The following is a 22,897-nucleotide window of genomic DNA, read 5'->3' on the forward strand; positions in this document are numbered from 1 at the left end:
CTTGCCACAAGCCTGGCCTTTGCTTTATAAATTCAATCCAGAAGAACCTTTTCCGTGCAAATCCATCTGTGGGAATAGAGCTCTTTATCCCCTATCCGGTACTTCCATGTATGTCCCAAATTCGCTCCAACTATGCAGTTCTTGCTGTTTGGCACCTTTGATAACTTTTTCATCTAATTTATTGGAGCCACCAAAATCTCAGTGCGTGTGGGCTTCTACTCCTATTAGTATTCGTAGTCTTACTCATGTTCCGACACGTTGATAAACTATGTCCCCTCTCCCGCCTGGTATCTCGTTCTGTACTGCTGCTGCTTGATCTTTCCCTTCTGCTGTGGGATGTCCTTTAAATAGTTCGCAACTTTTTCCTGCGGATCTGTTCACTATCCGATGTTCTATCTGAACTGGCACTGCGGTTTTGTGCCCTCCATTTTTGAACTTTTTTCCCCCCCAATCCATTGTCTTGACTCCCTCCCCTGAATGCTGTACATTCAACCAATGTTTACACTTTCCAGTGGCCTTCCCTACTGTACTAATAACAGTTGAATCCTTCTATTGACTGGACTATTCAGGCAAGTATTTCACTTTTGTACCATCTTTTAACAGTTGTCCTTTTGGAAAAATGGCCTGTTCTAATTCATCAGAAGTGTTGTGTTCCTCTCCAGAAACCCTGTCTACATCAGTTAACAGGTCCTCATAGTTCTGTAACACGTGTGTACCAGATGCCCCTGCTTCCTCTTTCTCGATTTGAAAATGTGTAGTCTGTACCCATTATCCTTGATGAATGTACAGTAACAGTTTGATTGCCATGTTGCAAAATAATTGTTTTGCCATCTATGCCTATGATCTTCCCTGGGCCTTTCCATTCATTACAATTGTCTCTCTTATAGTATACTATGTCTCCTTGCTGAAAAACGGTATTTGATGTCCGTACATAATGCCTTAGAGCTCTGCGAATTCTTTCAGAGACTTCTGCTTCCAAAAAAGCTATTCTACTGCTGTGTAATGCACTTAAATGCTCTGCAAAGACAGAGATAATTGTAGTACCTTCCCAAGCTGGAGGATGGTCATCCAAAAAGGATGGAATTTTAGGATTTCTGCCAAGCACTAATTGATAAGGACTGTAGCCCCCAACCATCTGCAATAAATTCTTTGCATATACCACCCATGCTAAACCTGAATTTAGCTTGCAATTCGGTCTATCTGCCAAACGTTTCCGGAGCATGACATCGATTACAGCATCGTTTCTTTCACAGACACCATTACTAAATGGGCTTTCCGCAGCCGGATTCATAACTGTGATATTCACGTTTTCACACATTCCCTAAACTCATCATTAGAAAATTCTCCCCATTGTCCGTAAAGAATTTTACTGGTGGACCCATTCCTGTCCCTATCCATCTTTCCATGATTTGATCCAGAATGACTCTTTTTTCTTCACTTCGTACAATTGTTGATTGACTAAATCTGGTTGCCACATCTACAAAATGCAAAATAAATATATTATTGGCTTTATCCAAGATCTTAAGGTCCATGGCCACAATGTCGTTAAAATCCCTGGCCAAAGGTAGGATTACTATCGGTCGTGCTGGTTTCCTTCTGTACTTCCTACAAAACTTCACATCGATCACTAACCAGTTCTATCAGTTTAGTATAGTCTTCATTCTGTATCCCTGCATCCTTCAATAAATTTTTCAGCCTCCAAGGAGTCGGATGCACAAATTGCCTATGCAGTTTTAATACAACAAGCTATTTATCAGCTAAAGTCCCAATTTCAACTGCCATTAACACATCCTTAACAACTGTACTTGAAATATTATTTGTCAGTAATGGTATACAATAGTGTCCCGACTGTGTAAATTGTAAATCCACCGTCTTTCCAAACACTGTTGCCTTATCCTGTTCCATATCCAGTTTCATGTGTGCTTTCATCAACGGTCTGTTCAGGAGCAAAGGTCTCTCACTTGATACAACATCTGTGCTAATGAAATAATTCACTCCGGCAATATTGCAAGGGACCACCACTCTTTTCAGCGACTTCAGAGTATTATCATCCCCAAACCTGAAACTTGTGGAACTTTCAAATTCCTTAACCTTGTTACGATTTTCAGCATTCAATGATTCCAGGTAACATTTTAACCAGTCAATTCCACACACAGTAGATACAGCGCAATTGAAGGATTCTGCAACCAATACCCTCAATACCGGCGTAAAACTGCTTGTTAATAGGACAATGCCTTCTTTCTGGTTACTATCTTTTTCCTCTTCTGACTCTTCCATGTCATGTGTCGCTTCAAACACTCTATTATAACGTGTTGGACAGTTGAAAGCATAATGGTATTGAGAGTCACATTGAAAACATGCCGCGTGCATTTCTGGGGTTTATCTTCCTATTGTAGGTTCTAACTGGGTTTCTGTCTTCATACTTTCTGGGTCCCGATTTCCTTCTATCGTCTTGGAACCTGTTCATAGCCGTACGATTTCGCCATCCTGTTAGTAGTGTATCTTCCATATTCTGTTTCATTGCAGACTGACCTATTTGGTCATTAGAGCCATCAGAATCGACTGTTTCCCCAGAAACTTTTTTAAAGCTTCTGTCATCTGATCGAATAAGATATCCTCATCCGCAAACTGAACTCCTGTTAAAACCAGGAGCCTATCCATGTTGCTCACTCTAGCACATCAAGTAATTTAAAGGCCAACACAGACTGTGGAAATTCCAGGTTGTGTTTCTGCAGCCTGTTATACCGTCTGCCAAATTCCATTATATAGTCTTCCATGGAGAATTCCTCTATTTTGCGGAACCTATCAAAATCCGACCATGCTTCATACGCACTTAACAAGTGATCCTTTTTATAAATCTTATCCCAATAACGTAATAGAGTATTCAGACCTTCTTCTGAGTCTAACTCTTCCAATTCCAGCTCAGAAAACACTTTTCTTCGGATTTTACTGTCATAAGGTAGAGAAAGAGCCAATGCCATACCTTGTTTTCTCTTTCCCAAGGCAGTTACCTTTGTCCACATAACTACTGCACTTCTCCATTGGTCATACGATCCCCTTTCAGAAAATAAGGGGGGAGTAGTCATATCCGGCCATCTTTATCCTAGCTTCAGCCATATATCTTCTTTTCTTCTTCTCACTCACTCCTTGGTTTGACTGGAAAAGTTGTATCTTTCAACACTTCACATTCGCACAGCAACCATCCTCTACTATCATTTGTTAGACGTTTAGCTGCTGTTGTATAAAGAGTCAAAGGTTCTGCTCCCTTTTCACAAACACCTTTATTTTACATTAACAGACTCTGCACAAAACTCTATCGATGTGGAGATGCCGGCGTCGGACTGGGGTGAGCACAGTAAGAAGCCTTACAACACCAGGTTAAAGTCCAACAGGTTTGTTTCAAACACTAGCTTTCGGAGCACTTTAGCTGAGCAGAAACTTATAGCCAAGTTCCGCACACATGAGTGCGGCCTCAACCGGGATCTTGGATTCATGTCGCATTACATTCATCCCCCACCATCTGGCCTGGGCTTGCGAAATCCTACCAACTGTCCTGGCTTGAGACAATTCACACCTCTTTAACGTGGGGTTACCCCTAAAGAAAAGAGGAAGGAGCAGTGCTCCGAAAGCGAGTGTTTGAAACAAACCTGTTGGACTTTAACCTGGTGTTGTAAGACTTCTTACAAAACACATCACATCACCTGACCCAAAGGCCACCTGAAGCCCCTTTACATGTCAGTGTCAAATATTGGATACTTAACATAAATGAGACAACTAATTGGAATGTCTCTTAATCCATTACTTAACACCCCTCCCCCACCACTGCAGTCGCGTGGGCAATCTCCCCCCCCCCCCCCCCCCCCCCCATCACCGCAAGCATGGGGGTACTCTCCCCCTACCCCCCATCGCAATCTTAGCTGCACTTCCCCCCTTACAGGCATCAGCCCTCCCCAGCACATCAACATCAGTGGGAACAGCGATGTGGGTGCAAAATTTCACAAAAATCAGGAAACAAGATTCTCACCAGTGAGCTCTCACGTCACAATTTTTCACACTGCTCAACAGAAATGTCAGGGAACCTCATTTAAATATATTGTGATACATTGACATGCGTGTAAAGGGGAGCCCCTTCCATGAGGCTCCGCAGAGGGCCCACCCATGCACTGCCCGGGATGTCCCTATCCCCCAGGGGTTACACTTACCTTGGCACCCCAGCAGCATCCCCTCAACTGTTTACCAATGTGACATCATGGCGGTGTGTTTTCAATATTCCTTGTGAGGGGCACAATGCGGAGGGGAGGCCCTCTACACACAAGTTAATGTATTAAAATATATTTAAATAAGGTTCCCTTACATTACTGATAAGGGGTGTGGAAAATTGTGAAGTGAGCTAGGGGCAGCACGGTAGCATGGTGGTTAGCATAAATGCTTCACAGCTCCAGGGTCCCAGGTTCGATTCCCGGCTGGGTCACTGTCTGTGCGGAGTCTGCACGTCCTCCCCGTGTGTGCGTGGGTTTCCTCCGGGTGCTCCGGTTTCCTCCCACAGTCCAAAGATGTGCGGGTTAGGTGGATTGGCCATGATAAATTGCCCGTAGTGTCCTAAAAAGTAAGGTTGGGGGGGGGGGTGTTGGGTTACGGGTACAGGGTGGATATGTGGGTTTGAGTAGGGTGATCATTGCTCGGCACAACATCGAGGGCCGAAGGGCCTGTTCTGTGCTGTACTGTTCTATGTTCTATGTTCTATGAGCTCACTGGTGAGAATCTTGTTTCCTGATTTTTGTGAGATTCTGCACCCACATCGCTGTTCCCATTGTCATAATATGCACCAGTATATCATGGTGCAGACACACACACTGATGGACATACAGTAGCACCAATCAACACACACAACACCGCAGCCAATCACCAGTTAGAACACACTCACTATAAAGACAGAGGGCATCAGTTTTCCCGCTGATTCGGGATGCAGCTTTTCAGAAGTACAGAGCTTACAGCTTACAGCACAGATCCTCACCATGTGCTGAGTGATTAGACTGGTTAGGAAAGGCACAGATCTTTAGTTTAATCTAACATCATGTTAACCCACAGTGAGAGTATGTTCAACAGTTTGTAGTTTAATAAAATAGTATTGTACTATTTTAAGTGTTGGTGGCCTGTATGTGTTCCATGGGTCCAGAGCACCCAACACATCACCACTGACGTTGATCGCGGATGCAATATTGCCCCTTTAGCAACTAGAAATGTTCCTGTCAGTCATTGTGGCTTGGGGTGTCGGGTTTATAGGGACGATGGGGAACAGCTTGAATCATGTCTCTCACAGCCCTCGTGGTACCAGTAGTTGAGGGATGTTAGAACTTCTTAGACCTACCCACAAGTGATCTGCCTTCCACCAGCATACAGCCATCCTGCAACATGGACAGTGTCCGCCCGCCGCCGCCGCTCCGCATCACCAGTAATCCAAGGTCCAACTGGAAGATCTTCAAACAGCGCTTCCAGCTCTACCTTGAAGCCACAGAACTGGAAGCTGCTTCAGACACCAGGAAGATTGCTCTCTTCCTCTCCACAGCCGGGGACCATGCCATCCATATCTTCAATTCTCTCACCTTTGCCGATGGTGAAGACAAATCAAAATTCAAGACGGTCCTCCTCAAGTTTGACAGTTACTGCGACATCGAGGTGAATGAAAGTTTCGAGCGCTCTGTCTTCCAACAGCGTTTGCAGGGTAAGGATGAACCTTTACAGTCCGGCATTAATGAAGACATCGCCAACACAGTGCTCAATTGCCCCACCTGTCAGCGCTTTCAGCCGGCCCAACCACGAGAGACACTGCAGTCCCATGAGTTGGTCACGTCACCTTGTACCAAGGTGGGTATCGACCTGTTCCACGCGCTGGGTAGAGACTATGTCCTGATCGTGGACTACTTTTCAAATTACCCGTTGGTGATACAGTTGCACGACCTCACTTTGTCCGCAGTCATTCGTGCATGTAAAGAAACCTTTGCTCGACACGGCATCCCGCTCACAGTGATGTTAGACAATGGCACCTGCTTCACCAGCCAGGAATGGTCCAGCTTTGCCAGGCGGTACAATTTTGCCCATGTGACGTCCAGTCCCCTGTCCCCCCAATCCAACGGCAAAGCGGAGAAGGGAATACACATCATCAAGAGGCTCCTATGCAAGGCTGCCGATGCTGGGTCTGATTGCTACCTTGCCTTGCTGGCCTATCGCTCCGCCCCACTGTCCACTGGCCTGTCGCCAGCCCAACTACTCATGAATCGCACCCTGAGGACGACGGTGCCGTCCATCCATGTCCCAGATCTTGACCATGTTCCGGTTCTTCGCCGGATGCAGCTGTCTCGTGCGCAGCACAAGGCGGCTTATGACTCCCGTTCTGTTGATCTCCCTGCTCTGGCTCCAGATGACAATATTTGCGTCCGTCGCCCAGATGGTGGCTGGTCTGCAACTGCTGATTTCCTTAGGCAGGTGGCCCCCCCCCCGCTCGTTCCTGGTTCGGCTACCAGATGGCTCCATTCTGCGCCGCAATAGACGTGCCCTTCGCATCGTTCCACGCTCGCCACGTGATCCTCTGGTTTTGCCTCACCCTCCTGCTGACCCTGCCACGGACTATGCAGAGTTCCCTGTCACTCTGCCTCTCCCTGACTGTGATGCAGTCCAAATGTAGCCACCTAAAATGGACGCTGAGCTACAAAGTAAGCCAAGCGCTAAGACTGCAGGGAAAAAGGCAGTTTAGCCAAAACAGCAGTCTGCAAAGAGAGCATTTTGCATTCTGCAAGTAGCAGAAACCAGTTTGGGCTCAGGTGAGAAGACCTTAGTTAGGTGCAAATGGCTAAACGCTTTGCATACTAATGAGGCAATCAGACCTGAACACCCACACAATAGAAACATTTGACTCTGAATGGACACATTTGAACCAAGGCCCAGACATCGAGGCACCAGAAACCTCCAAACAAAAGGGCATAAGAAACGCCCCCCCCATCACGGAGACCCCCTCGCATTGGGGAATTCAAACAGTATCGATGAGGAATTGACCCAATAGATAACCAAAGGTTAAAGCCCGCCCAAGAAGAGGGAAGGACATTGGGATCCCTATAAAAGACAGGGACCTCGTGTTGTCCGGTCTGTTGTTCCGTGCTCCGGCCCTGACCAAGACCTTGAAGCTATATCCTGACTCCAGCCGTTGAGCACCAGCCGCCGAACCGTAAGTGCCAGTACGACGCTCGCTACGTGAACTAAGCCCGCTAAACCCCCCAGTGACCAGAACGCTTGCTGAAGGTTGCAGCCCAAGACCGGGACGAAGGCCTCGCTCCCTGACCTTGCCTGTTCCTGTGTAGTTAAGTATTCTGTTTGCTTAGTTTAGTCATAGCTTAGTCCCTTAGTGTGTGCATGCGTATTTATTATAATTGTATAATAAATATTGATCGTTTGGACCTTACTAATCGGTGTATCGTCTTTATTACTTTGAACTTGACCTTGGAATACTCTATATGGCACCTGGCGACTCCTGAGCTGAATAAATACATAAAACAGAGCCTAGTGGTGTTAAGCACTTGGAAGTTAATACACCCCAATAAACGCGTTTTACACTCATAGCAAAACGTGCAACATTTAGTGGCGACATCCTGACGGGACACGTTTACAAGTGGTACCCCCACTCCGTCCAGGACCCTGAAATTTGAATTAGAACTCCAAATTACAGAGAAAGTAAGAAAGTAAAGAAAATCACAAGTATTCAAGGTGTTCAAACTAATAAGCGTAATTCGGAAGTGTGTTTAGTGCATGCGTACTAACAGGGCTGTAAGGTAAAACTGAAAGCATTTTTGTTGCGACAAACTTTCGGTAGTTTTGTGAACGGAACATAGTGTAAGCCGTACCCGTTTCTTGAAACACAACCCCAGCAACCCCCTGTTCCAAATTAACTAAAAGAGAGTCAGAGGAAATGGCCATGCAGGCAATGGAACGTCTGATGGATCCAGAAAGGTTTGTGGTCGCAGCGACCAGCAGCAGTAGCAGGGTAGGTCAGTGTCCCACGTGGGAGCTGGAACTCCGCAAGTATCTGCAAGGAAAGGGATGGCCCCTTTGGAAAGAGTTTTGTTTGAATGAGGAGACAGGTCCCGGAAGTATAGGACATACTTGGTGGGAGAACCTCTCTCAAATTCACAAAAAGAACCTTAGTAAAGCACGTAAGCCGATGGCGATTGTGTCCTCTTTGGCACAATTGCGAGGCACAGAGGAGGTCGTCAGGACGCTCCGGGCAGAATTAGAAGAAAGGAACCGAATGAGTAAAGTCGATGTCAGGGACATTGAAAAGGAAAATATGGATCTAAGAGGGAAGTTGGCAGAGAAAGGTAGAGAGGTGGATGATGCCAAGAGGGCACATCAGTCTTGTCTAGCCCATCTCAGCAGTTCCCAGACCCAGTACGAAAAGGCTTATCAGGACGTGCAACGTGCCGTCCTGATAAGAGAAGAATCTGACAAGCAGGTAGAGGCTTTGCAGAGGCAATGCTCTGACCTTAAAGCAGCTTTAAGAGCACTCCATGCTGCAACTACCGAACAAAGGCAAAGTACAGTAGACCACGCGAAATGCAGGAAACAGATTGCAGAGCTGCAATCGCTGCTTTCGGTGCAAAATGGGTTTCAAAGCACCTTTGGAACCCAGTTAGATGGAGAAAATGCCCCAGATTGGCAAGAATTAAGTGAGACAGCGCAGCGTTATGTTCAGGGAACATGTGCGCCAGCAGCGCAGCAGAAAAGGCAAGCACCCCAACCCCCTACAGATCAGATCATAACCGCACCCATGAATCCCGTAACCACGCAGAGAAAAGCTACAACAGAAGGCGCACCAGATATAACCTACACCACCCCCTTAACTGTAACCCAGCTCAGGGACGCATGTGAGAAGATCACTCCGTTCCTCCCCACCGCAGACCCCCACCAGTTCTTTGCTAAAGTAAAGCAACAGGCGACCATGTACGGCCTGGATGAGAGAGAGCAGGTTAAGCTCACAGTTCTGAGCTTAGACCAGTCAGTAGTAGCAGCCCTCCCCGACCCACAGAACGTTGCCGGAGGCACCCTAGAGGAGATGCACACCTCCATTTTAGATGCCATAGGGTATAATCGAGGTGACCCCGTAGAAGGACTTAATAAGTGCCGGCAGAAAAGATCCGAACACCCCACAGCATTCGCAGGAAGGCTGTGGATTCATTTCAACGCAGTTTTCGGCGATTTAAATAGAGCGCATTTGAACCGGGAAAATATGGTCAAATGGACGCGCACCATAATCTCACACGCAACAGAGGCAGGACAGAGCGCTTGCAACAGTTATGACCCCTCAGAAGAGGCCCATAATGAGAAATGGGTCCTGAAAAGGTTGTCCCGCGCTTGGGAGCAATCAATTCAGGGAAAGAGTAAGGTTCAATCCCCAGAAGAGGCTCAGGCTGCAGCAGATATTCAGGCAGTGAGAGAGCACCAGAAACCCGCATGGGTAAATGAAGGGAAGAGCAGCCCACAGCAGAAAGGACAGGAATGCTATAACTGTGGACAGTTAGGGCATTGGGCAAAGGAATGCAATGCACCCCAGCGATCTCAGAGAGGCCAGCAGACAGGCACTCTGAACCGCAGTAAGGCAAAACCCATCCACAATATAGCAGTACAGTCAGGACCCACCAATGTGGACGAGACGAACTGACGGTGTTCGGGCTCCCCCACTTGGGTCTGTGACACACTATGGGATCCATCAGGGAGACCCGTAGTCACAGCGAGAGTAAAAGGGAAGCCCATAGAGTTACTTTGGGACACAGGAGGGTCCCGCACCACCATTAACTCTACGACCACGGCACACGCAGACACGTGGCCGACCACATCCACCATTACACTTAGCGGGTTCACAGGACACTCGCAGCAGGGACATATTACGGCACCCGTAGCAATCCAGCTAGGGAACATTTCCACAAGACACCCCGTAGTTTTAGTAAATCTTCCCCGGACAGCAGAACACATCCTGGGGATAGATTTTATGAACGCTCATAGCTTGTCATTCGACCCAGTGAACCAGTGTGTCTGGCGAATGGCTAGATCAGACAGAGCACCCGCCACCCTCACAGTAGGAGACTACGCTAATCGGATTAGCGCAGTGGGAGAGTACTCATTTGACCTGACTACACTCCACACCGACAGACAAATAAAAGCCCTGCTGAACAAACACAGGACAGCATTTGCCAGTCACCGTCATGACTGTGGCAGAATGACTGGACCAGTTCACGTTACCGGACAGGACCCCCGACCACAGAAACAGTATAGATTTCCCCTGGAAGCAGAGGTGCATAGATAGAACAGTACAGCACAGAACAGGCCCTTCGGCCCTCGATGTTGTGCCGAGCAATGATCACCCTACTTAAACCCACGTAACCCGTATACCCGTAACCCAACAATCCCCCCATTAACCTTACACTACGGGCAATTTAGCATGGCCAATCCACCTAACCCGCACATCTTTGGACTGTGGGAGGAAACCGGAGCACCCGGAGGAAACCCACGCACACACGGGGAGGACGTGCAGACTCCACACAGACAGTGACCCAGCCGGGAATCGAACCTGGGACCCTGGAGCTGTGAAGCATTGATGCTAACCACCATGCTACCGTGAGGCCCGTGAGGTGGAAATAGAAAAGGTGATAGGAAGCTTATTGGAGCAAGGTGTGCTCAGAGCGGTAGCCTCGACCAATAATGCCCCTATTTGGCCAGTGAGGAAGCCCGATGGATCATGGCGTCTGACCATCGATTATCGGGAACTCAACAAAGTCACCCCCGCAGTAGCCCCAACGGTAGCTACTAGTCCCGAGACCATGCTCAAGCAGGGACTCAACTCCAAATACTTCACGGTATTGGACATCAGTAACGGATTCTGGTCAATACCATTGGCAAAGGCGTGCCAGTACAAATTTGCCTTCACCTTCAAATCACAGCAATATACGTGGACATGCCTCCCACAAGGATTCCACAATTCCCCCTCCATTTTCCACCGACAGCTGGCAAGTGGTTTAGAGAAATTCTCCCGCCCCGAATGTCTGGTACAGTATGTAGACGACCTACTACTGCAGACAGACACAAAGGCAGAGCACATTACGCTTCTGGCCGAACTCCTGGAACTGTTGACTTCAATTGGATGTAAAGTTAACCCACGAAAGGCCCAGGTTTTGGAAAATAAAGTGATGTATTTGGGAACAGTCATCACACACGGCAAACGCGAGATCGAATTCAAAAGAATTGATTCGATTGTCAAATTGCCCCTTCCCCAAAATGTTTCGGCCCTCCGGTCGTTTTTAGGACTGGTTGGCTATTGTCGGAACCACATCGACGGATTCGCGACAAAAGCCGCCCCACTCTCAGACCTCCTTAAGAAAGGAGCCCCCTGGGAATGGCTTCCGCAGCATACAGAGGCTGTGGAAGAGTTAAAAAGAGCCCTTAGCGCAGCACCCGCGCTGCTAGTCCCAGACCAACTTTCCCCCTATGCAATAGAGGTAGCGAGCACCGATCTGACCCTCTCGGCCGTGTTGCTTCAGGAACGGCACGAGCAGCTAAGACCAGTGGCTTATGCCTCCCGACTGCTAGACCCGGTAGAACAAGGATTCTCTGCCTGTGAGAGGCACCTCCTTGCTGTCTTCTGGGCAGTACAATACTTCTCATACATTACCGGACTCAACCCCATTACTATTCTGACCGAACACACACCCACACAGTTACTCCTAGACGGTCGACTGAAGGACGGTTCAGTTAGCCAGATTAGGGCAGCTAGATGGACACTACTCTTACAAGGACGGGACATTACAGTAAAACGGACCCGCACACACACATATTTAGCAGACAACCTCCAATACCCCGGACAGCCCCATGACTGTGAAATTGTAGCTCCCCTGCATAACACAGGACCCTTTATAGCAAAGACACCCCCCAGGAAGATAGGGAACCCAAAACAAAGCCCCCAACCCACAGACACGTGTGGACCCCTGAGGATTTACGTAGACGGTTCATCCACAGTTTTAGAAGGTGAGCGTATCACAGGATGCGGCATCTATGTAGAGGACGCGCAGGGGCGCGCTCTCGAAGAGATAGCTTTAAAACTACCCGGACACTTAGGCGCGCAGGCAGCAGAGCTCGCGGCCATAGCTTATATAGTGGACCACCCCGCTTCTTTCCCCAGCCCAGCAGACATATATTCAGACAGCTTATATGTCTGTAACAGTTTAACCGATTTTCTGCCCCTGTGGAGGACACGAGGTTTTGTCTCCGCAGACGGGAAACCCCTTCCATCAGCCCCTCTACTCCAGCATATTTTAGAAAAAGCGAAGGACAGGACCTTCGGCATTATAAAAGTAAGAAGTCACCATAGGTCATCCCCCCCTGGGAATGTAAAAGCCGACGCACTGGCTAAGGCAGGTTCCAGGCGAGGACACTTATGGACCCCCCCAGCTAGCGCACCAGCTAGCGCCCCTGTGAGCGCAGTCCAAATCTCACAGACAGATATTAAAGATCTTGTAGCAGCACAGAAGCAGGATGAGGATCTCAGGGAGGTTTTCAAAGGCAACTTTGTGCCAGAGTACGAGAGATTTAAACATGCACTGACCACACATGAGGGTGTGATCATAAAGGAACAACTTTATGTGGTCCCGCAGCAGGACAGGAATGCAATGATTGCTTTATTTCATGATAACCACGGGCACCAAGGAATTGATGCAACCACGAGGCACCTCAGGCAGCTCTGTTGGTGGCCTAATCTCAGGACTGATGTAACGCATTATATTGAGAATTGCCTTATTTGTGCTCAGAATAACCCGGAGAGGTATTCTAAAAAGGCACAACTTCGGCATACTCGACCAGTTAATGGCCCCTGGACAAACCTCCAGATCGACTTTATAGGCCCATTGCCCCCTTGTAGGAATGGCTATAAATACGTTCTGGTGGTCATCGATACCTTTACCAAATGGGTAGAGGCATTCCCCTCTAGAACAAATACAGCTAAGACAGCTGCAAAGATCCTGACCCACCACATCTTCACGAGATGGGGTTTACCCCGAAGTATTGATTCGGACCAGGGATCTCACTTCACAGGACGGGTCATGAAGAACGTCCTGACAATATTCGGCATAAAACAAAATTTCCACATTGCGTATCATCCACAGTCCAGCGGGATTGTGGAGCGCATGAATCGGACCCTAAAAACTACCCTTAGGAAAATGGTACAGGAGAACAATTCGACATGGGATTCAGTGCTCCCATTTGCACTCATGTTCATAAGGAACACTGTTTCCACTTCCACAGGCTACACACCACACACACTCATGACCGGACGCCCTATGAAAGGTACAGAATTCCTTTTAGGACTGGACATGACCAGCCCCGAGGTGACGGCCCTCACACACGAAAAGACGGTTAAAGACTTGGTTGAGACTGTGAGGTCTGCACAGATTGCAGCCGCAGTTCAGCTAGGGAAACGCCGTAAACAACGCACAGCTTGTTTTAATAAGACCGTACACCCCACAGAATTCCAGGTTGGGCAACAGGTAATGTTATCTGTTTACAACCCCAGCAGTTTTTTGGCACCAAAATATTCCGGCCCATACTCAATTTCGGATAAAATTAGCCCCTCAGTTTATAGGATAAAATATCCTAATGGTAAGACCGCGTGGTTCCATATTAACCAGCTAAAGGCATATGGAACACAGGCCAACCATGCACACCATGTCCTGCTAGATGCAGCAGAACACCTCACCCCACCCACTAGAGACACGTTTCCACCATCCCCCTCACAGACCAGTTCCTCATCGGACTCGCCCACGACTCCGCCCACCGACCACAACAGACCACGCCCCGAAACGCCCACAAGCTGCCGCGGCAGAGACAGCGATGCAGACACTGACTCTGAGGACAGCCACAGCACACCACACTACAGCCCACATAGCAGCGACTATGACCCCGACTACAGTGACCCCATGGAAGTCACTTACATTAAAAACCCAGACCCACCACCCGACCCCGACGACCCCGACAATACCCATTCACTTTTGGACCCAACACTATGGCACAGGGACAATTCGTACCGACTTGTCCGCAATGACGAACGTGACCCCCGGTCACACAATGCAATGATATCATGCCTGATCCACACAAGGGTGTGGGATCCGGGAGAGCAGGACGACACGGTGTCTGAATCCCGATACGGCAACCCCTTTGTGACCCTGTTCACAGAGACAGAGGAAAAGTGAGGTGTCCAGATGATGTAAAATAGGAATCGTTTGAGGGAAACGATGTCCTTTCTGATGGAACCTGCACGTGTGTTTGTCTATCGTTTTATGTTCGTTTGTCTTTCAGGAATGTAAATGGTTCAGCTGGAGGATGGACATCTTCTTTTCAGCTGAAAAGATTGTGACCACCTCACATACACGTTAGTTTGTCCGCCGATACCTTTGAGAACTTCGGTTCCAAAACACCAGTTTGATTGGAGATCTTTTCAAAGTTGTAAGGCTTGTGACCACCTTACACGCACTTTAGTTTCTCTGCCGAAGCCTCTGAGAACTTCTATGGTGAGCAGCTCACCTTATCAGCTAAATTGTCTGAAGCCCAGCTCATGTTTTCAGATGAAGGAGCATCTTGGCTCCTCCATTGTTTTTAGGTGCCCCTCTATTCGGCGAATAGAGGCTGCAAGTCACGGTTAACACATTCGTACCCGTTTTAATCCAGGTTACTCAGGCAGTGGACAAACGGCACTGAGGACCCGCCCTGTCTGAGAACCCACTTTGGTCAGCCAAGCTCGGGTATGGCACAGCACGCCCTACCCGGGGATCCCATCCAACTCGTACCCGTCGCGGCCCATACGCAACTCATTCGGACGTTTCTTTCAAAATTTTGTTTTCATTTTTCGTTAGGCAGCCCTTAGGCCGCCATCCCACATGCTATTTACATCCGGGAACATTCGGATGGTAAACTAGCAAAGCCTGCGAGACGGCTCGCAGGAGAAGGATTGTTAGGTGTATTCTGGTCTTCAAATTCGCTTTTGAAAAAAAAAAATGAAAAAAAAAATGAGGGGAGTCACAGGGTGTGACTTGGCCAGTCATTTTTAAAGGGTCAATTGGAATTTAAAAGACAGATGCACTAACAGGTAAAGATCTTAAACTGTGTATTGACAGATACTGTGCTTGATCCCATAGCTTTCGAAGGACGAGACAGGGATCGAAGCAAGGATTGTCCATACAGGAGGAAGAAAGAAGGAAGAACAAGTTGAAGATGATGGAAGCTCAACTATTGCTTTTAACTGTTATATCTGTTTGTGTGGAAGCAAGACACGTTTCCCCCACAACCCCCACCGTAAATGTTTCCCTTACAGCCACTCCCCAGTGCTCAGCTCTGATCAGTGAGGTTCAGACCTGGTGCACAAAATTTATGACATGGTACTCCATGTCATACGTAATCGAATCACTGTTGGTGATTGCGATCCTCGTCATACTGGTACAGACCCTCAGGTTGAGGAAATGGAAGAGGAGAGCCTCCCGTTCCTGCCCCTCCGTCTATGGAGTTCGATCTCCTATTTTCCGATTTCATCAATCCCCTTTGCCCCATGATGAATAAAGAAATGTACCCATGTATTATATTGTCCTGAACTCGACTGCCGAGTCAGGAAATGTTATGTGATGTGGTATGAATGGATGAGGTTTAGTCTGTAAGGAAATGTTTAAGTTAAGTTAAGGATAATTGTGATAGGTAGAGGTTCCCGTTTGTGGTAATGCATGTCCCCTTTGACATAGCGCCAAGTAGAGATGTCAGTTAAAAATTTTTCTTCCCATAGTTTAAGATAGAGTAGCCCAGGAACTGGCAAGAGGTCAGGGAACACAACGAAGGCAACCCAGATGCACTCAAGGCAACGTACATAGGTGATCCTTCACAATATTTGGATTGTGAGGATCACAAGGAGGGAATGTAGCCACCTAAAATGGACGCTGAGCTACAAAGTAAGCCAAGCGCTAAGACTGCAGGGAAAAAGGCAGTTTAGCCAAAACAGCAGTCTGCAAAGAGAGCATTTTGCATTCTGCAAGTAGCAGAAACCAGTTTGGGCTCAGGTGAGAAGACCTTAGTTAGGTGCAAATGGCAAAACGCTTTGCATACTAATGAGGCAATCAGACCTGAACACCCACACAATAGAAACATTTGACTCTGAATGGACACATTTGAACCAAGGCCCAGACATCGAGGCACCAGAAACCTCCAAACAAAAGGGCATAAGAAACGCCCCCCCCATCACGGAGACCCCCTCGCATTGGGGAATTCAAACAGTATCGATGAGGAATTGACCCAATAGATAACCAAAGGTTAAAGCCCGCCCAAGAAGAGGGAAGGACATTGGGATCCCTATAAAAGACAGGGACCTCGTGTTGTCCGGTCTGTTGTTCCGTGCTCCGGCCCTGACCAAGACCTTGAAGCTATATCCTGACTCCAGCCGTTGAGCACCAGCCGCCGAACCGTAAGTGCCAGTACGACGCTCGCTACGTGAACTAAGCCCGCTAAACCCCCCAGTGACCAGAACGCTTGCTGAAGGTTGCAGCCCAAGACCGGGACGAAGGCCTCGCTCCCTGACCTTGCCTGTTCCTGTGTAGTTAAGTATTCTGTTTGCTTAGTTTAGTCATAGCTTAGTCCCTTAGTGTGTGCATGCGTATTTATTATAATTGTATAATAAATATTGATCGTTTGGACCTTACTAATCGGTGTATCGTCTTTATTACTTTGAACTTGACCTTGGAATACTCGTGACGGTGTCTATACGGCACCTGGCGACTCCTGAGCTGAATAAATACATAGAACAGAGCCTAGTGGTGTTAAGCACTTGGAAGTTAATACACCCCAATAAACGCGTTTTACACTCATAGCAAAACGTGCAACATAGCCCGCTCCTGAACCGGCGGCTCGCGACCCACCCTTGAGGCGGTCAACCAGAATTCATCGCCCACCTCAGAGACTAAACTTATGAACTTTACAAATTTATGGACTCTCTGAATTGTTTCATTGCTTTGTTTGATCGTTTCCCTGGTTTGTATAGAATGTTGATCTAGTTACTATTTTGTTGCATACTGTTTCTCTGCATCAGGCACCTTCCCTTGTAAATAGCTTAGTTTTCATGTACATAGTCCTGTAAATACGTCTTCGCACCCCACACATAGTTAGGAACATTATCAACACACATTATTTATTGCCACAAACATACATTTTTTTTTAAAAGGAGGATGTCATAACATACACCAGTATATCATGGTGCAGACACACACACTGATGGACAGACAGTAGGACCAATGAACATGCATAACACAACACCCAATCACCAGTAAGAACATAGAACATAGAACATAGAACATAGAACATTACAGCGCAGTACAGACCCTTCGGCCCACGATGTTGCACCGTCCTGTGAAACCCTTCTAAAGTCCCTCTACACGATTCCCTTATCGTCCATATGCCTATCCAATGACCATTTGAATGCGTTTAGTGTTGGCAAGTCCACTACTGTTGCAGAGGGCAGCAGAGTGGAGCTACTGATTGCCTGTTCCGGGGAGATTTGTATACATGCAGTGCGGTCAGCCTAATTTGAAGGTGTACCTGCGAAAGAGACCCGAGGAGTTCGAGTGCAAGCAAGCATCCAGCAGAGGGCAGCAGAGCAGAGCGACTGATTGCCTGTTCCGCGGAGATTTGCATACGTGCAGTGCGGTCAGCCTAATTTGAAGGTGGTTTGTGAAGGGGCTGTTGTCAAGTGACAATTATTTGATACTATATTTGTAATCAGTTAAGGTAAAGGGTAAAAATGGCAGGAGATCCCAGACCCGTGTTATGCTCCTCGTGCGCAATGTGGGAGTTCAGGGACGTGGCCGATGCCCCTGACTTCTTCATGTGCGCGAAGTGTGTCCAGCTGCAGCTCCTGTTGGACCGCATGACGGCTCTGGAGCTGCGGATGGACTCACTTTGGAACATCCACGATGCTGAGGAGGTCGTGGATAGCAAGTTCAGTGAGTTGGTCACACCGCAGATTAGGATTGGTGACGGAGACAGGGAATGGGTGACCAAAAGGCAGAGAAAGAGCAGGAAGGCAGTGCAGGTGCCCCTTGCGGTCATCTCCCTCCAAAACAGGTATACCGTTTTGGATACTGTTGGGGGAGATGACTCACCAGGGGAAGGCAGTAGTAGCCAGGCTCATGGCACCGTGGCTAGCTCTGCTGCACAGAAGGGCGGGAAAAAGACTGGCAGGGCTATAGTCACAGGGGATTCAATTGTAAGGGGAGTAGACAGGCGTTTCTGTGGTCGAAAACGAGACTCCCGAATGGTATGTTGCCTCCCGGGTGCTTGGGTCAGGGATGTCTCCGATCGGCTGCAGGACATACTGCAGGGCGAGGGTGAACAGCCCATTGTCGTGGTGCATATAGGCACCAACGATATAGGTAAAAAAAGGGATGAGGTCCTACAATCAGAATTTAGGGAGTTAGGAGATAAGTTAAAAAGTAGGACCTCAAAGGTAGTAATCTCAGGATTGCTACCAGTGCCACGAGACAGTCAGAGTAGAAATTCAAGAATAGTCAGAATGAATACGTGGCTTGAGAGATGGTGCAGGAGGGAGGGGTTCAGATTTTTGGGACATTGGAACCAGTTCTGGGGGCGGTGGGACCATTACAAACCGGATGGTCTACACCTGGGCAGGACTGGAACCAATGTCCTAGGGGATGCTTTTGTTAACACTGTTGGGGAGGTTTTAAACTAATGTGGCAGGGGGAGGGGAACCAGATTAGGAAGTTAGAGGTCAGTAAAAAAGCAGCAACTAAAGCCAGTAAGGTACGAGACAATAAACTCAATGTGACTAAGGGGAAGAGTAGACAGGGAAGAGATGATGAACGCAAAGGGACAGGTGGTCTGAGGTGCATTTGTTTTAATGCAAGAAGTATAGCAGGTAAGGCAGATGAATTTAGGGCTTGGATCAGTACCTGGGAATATGATGCTATTGGTATTACTGAGACTTGGTTGAGGGAAGGGCAAGACTGGCAACTGAATATCCCAGGGTATAGATGCTTCAGGAGGGGTAGAGAGGGAGGAAGAAGGGGTGGAGGAGTTGCATTACTCGTCAGAGATGATATCACAGCTGTGATTAAGGAGGGCATGATGGAGGATTCGAGCACTGAGGCAATATGGATAGAGCTAAGAAATAGGAAGGGAGCAGTAACATTGTTGGGACTTTACTACAGGCCTCCCAAAAGCGAGCATGAAGTAGAGGTACAAATATGCAGACAATTATAGAAAAATGTAGGAGCAATAGGGTGGTTGTGATGGGAGATTTTAACTTCCCCAACATTGAATGGGACCCATGTAGTGTTGGAGGTGTAGATGGAGCAGAGTTTGTAAGGACCATCCAGGAGAGTTTTTCAGAGCAGTATGTAAATAGTCCAACTCGGGAAGCGGCCATACTGGACCTGGTATTGGGGAATGATCCCGGCCAGGTGGTTGAAGTTTCAGTCGGTGATTACTTTGGGAATATCGATCACAATTCTGTAAGTTTTAAAATACTCATGGACAAGGACAAAGGAAAGGAAGAGTACTAAATTGGGGAAAGGCAGAGTATAACAAAATTTGGCAGGAGCTAGGGAATGTGGATAGGAAGCAGCTGTTTAAGGGTAAATCCACATTTGAAATGTGGAAGTCTTTTAAGGAAAGGTTGATTAGAGTGCAGGACAGACATGTCCCTGTGAAAATGAAAGATAGAAATGGCAAGATTAGGGAACCATGGATGACGGGTGAAATTGTGAGACTAGCTAAGATGAAAAAGGAAGCATACATAGGATCGAGGCAACTCAAAACTGATGAAGCTTTGGAGGAATATCGGGAAAGTAGGACGAATCTCAAACGCGCAATAAAGAGGACTAAAAGGGGTCATGAAATATCTTTGGCTAACAGGGTTATGGAAAATCCCAAAGCATTTTATTCGTATGTAAGGAGCAAGAGGGTAACTAGAGAAAGGATTGGCCCACTTAAAGACAAAAGAGGGAATTTATGTGTGGACTCAAAGGAAATGGGTGAGATTCTTAATGAGTACTTTGCATCGGTATTCACAAAGGAGAGGGACAAGATGGATGTTGAGGATAGGGATGGATGTTTAAATACTCTTGGTGAAGTTGTCATATGGAAGGGGGAAGTTTTGGGTATTCTGAAAGACATTAAGGTGGACAAGTCCCCAGGACCGGATGGGATCTATCCCAGGTTACTGAGGGAAGCGAGGGTCGAAATAGCTGGGGCCTTAACAGATATCTTTGCAGCATCCTTGAGCACGGGTGAGGTCCCGGAGGACTGGAGAATTGCTAATGTTGTCCCTTTGTTTAAGAAGGGTAGCAGGGATAATCCAGGGAATTATAGACCTGTGAGCTTGACGTCAGTGGTAGGCAAACTGTTGGAGAAGATACTGAGGGATAGGATCTATTCACATCTGGATGAAAATAGACTTATCAGTGATAGGCAGCATGGTTTTGTGCAGGGAAGGTCATGTCTTACAAGCCTAATAGAATTCTTTGAGGAAGTGATAAAGTTAATTGATGAGGGAAGGGCTGTAGATGTTGTATACATGGACTTTAGTAAGGCGTTTGATAAGGTTTCCCATGGCAGGTTGATGGAAAAAGTGAAGTCGTATGGGGTTCAGGGTGTACTAGCTAGATGGATAAAGAACTGGCTGGGCAACAGGAGACAGAGAGTAGTGGTGGAAGGGAGTGTCTCAAAATGGAGAAGGGTGACTAGTGGTGTTCCACAGGGATCAGTGCTCGGACCACTGATGTTTGTGATCTACATAAATGACCTGGAGGAAGGTATAGGTGGTCTGATGAGCAAGTTTGCAGATGATACTAAGATTGGTGGAGTATCAGATAGCGAGGAGGACTGTCAGAGAATACAACAAAAGATAGACAGATTGGAGAGTTGGGCAGAGAAATGGCAGATGGAGTTCAATCCAGGCAAATGCGAAGTGATGCATTTTGGAAGATCAAATTCAAGAGTGGACTATATGGTCAATGGAAGAGTCCTGGGGAAAATTGATGTGCAGAGAGATCTGGGAGTTCAGGTCCATTGTACCCTGAAGGTGACAACGCAGGTCGATAGAGTGGTCAAGAAGGCATACAGCATGGTTGCCTTCATCGGACGGGGTATTGAGTACAAGAGTCGGCAGGTCATGTTACAATTGTATAGGACTTTGGTTCGGCCACATTTGGAATACTGCGTGCAGTTCTGGTCGCCACATTACCAGAAGGATGTGGATGCCTTGGAGAGGGTGCAGAGGAGGTTCACCAGGATGTTGCCTGGTATGGAGGGGGATAGCTATGAAGAAAGGTTGAGTAGAATAGGATTGTTTTCGTTGGAAAGACGGAGGATGAGGGGGGACCTGATTGAGGTCTACAAAATAATGAGAGGTATGGACAGGGTGGATAGTAACAAGCTTTTCCCAAGAGTGGATTGTCAGTTACAAGGGGTCATGATTTCAAGGTGAGAGGGGGAAAGTTTAAGGGAGATGTGCGTGGAAAGTTTTTTACGCAGAGGGTGGTGGGTACCTGGAACGTTTTACCAGCGGAGGTGGTAGAGGCGGGCACAATAGCATCATTTAAGAAGCATCTAGACAGGTATATGAATGGGCGGGAACAGAGGGAAGTAGACCTTAGAAAATAGGAGACAGGTTTAGATAAAGGATCTGGATCGGCGCAACTGGGAGGGCCGAAGGGCCTGTTCCTGTGCTGTAATTTTCTTTGTTCTTCTTTGTTGCAGGCAGGGCATTCCATGCACTTACTACTCTCTGAGTAAAGAACCTACCTCTGACATCTGTCCTATATCTATCTCCCCTCAATTTAAAGCTATGCCCCCTCGTGCTGGACATCACCATCCGAGGAAAAAGGCACTCGATGTCCACCCTATCTAATCCTCTGATCATCTTGTATGCCTCAATTACATCCCCTCTTAACCATCTTCTCTCTAACGAAAACAGCCTCAAGTCCTTCAGCCTTTCCTCATATGATCTTCCCTCCGTACCAGGCAACATTCTTGTAAATCTCCTCTGTACCCTTTCCAATGCTTCCACATCCTTCCTATAATGTGGCGACCAGAACTGCACACAATACTCCAAATGCGGCTGCACCAGAGTTTTGTACAACTGCAACATGACCTCATGGCTCCGGAACTCAATCCTTCTACCAATAAAAGCTAACACACCGTACGCCTTCTTAACAACCCTCTCAACCTGGGTGGCAACTTTCAGGGATCTATGGACATGGACACCGAGATCTCTCTGCTCGTCCACACTACCAAGAATCTTACCATTAGCCCAGTACTCTGCCTTTCTGTTATTTCTTCCAAAATGAATCACCTCACTTTTCTGCATTAAACTCCATTAGTGCACACTTACTGTAAAGACAGAGGGCATCAGTTTTCCCGTTCATTCGGGATGCAGCCTTTCAGAAGTACAGAGTTCACGGCTTGTAGCACAGATCCTCACCATGTGCTGAGTGATTAGACTGATTAAGATAGGCACAGATCTTTAGTTTAATCTAATATCGTGTTAACCCACAGTGAGAGTATGTTCAACAGTTTGTTGTTCAATAAAATAGTGTTGTACTATTTTAAGTGTTGGTGGCCTGTATGTGTTCCACGGATCCAGAGCACCCAACACATCACCACTGATGTTGATCGCGGATGCAATATTGCCCCTTTAGCAGCTAGAAATGTTCCTGTCAGTCATTGTGGCTTGGGGAGTCGGGTTTATAGGGACGATGGGGAACAGCTTGAATCATGTCTCTCTCAACTCTGTTCTCCATATCTATCATCAATCATTTAA

At 47.4% G+C, this 22,897-nt stretch overlaps 1 protein-coding gene across 2 annotated transcripts in view; it reads right to left on the reverse strand.

The window, feature by feature from the left end:
- The window catches only part of LOC119969351 (myosin light chain kinase 2, skeletal/cardiac muscle-like), a 234,329-nt gene that overhangs the window by 55,607 nt on the left and 155,825 nt on the right, over nt 1–22,897 (reverse strand). The window lies entirely within an intron of this gene.

Source organism: Scyliorhinus canicula, chromosome 7 (assembly GCF_902713615.1).
Source record: "Scyliorhinus canicula chromosome 7, sScyCan1.1, whole genome shotgun sequence".
NCBI classification, from domain to species: Eukaryota; Metazoa; Chordata; class Chondrichthyes; order Carcharhiniformes; family Scyliorhinidae; genus Scyliorhinus; species Scyliorhinus canicula.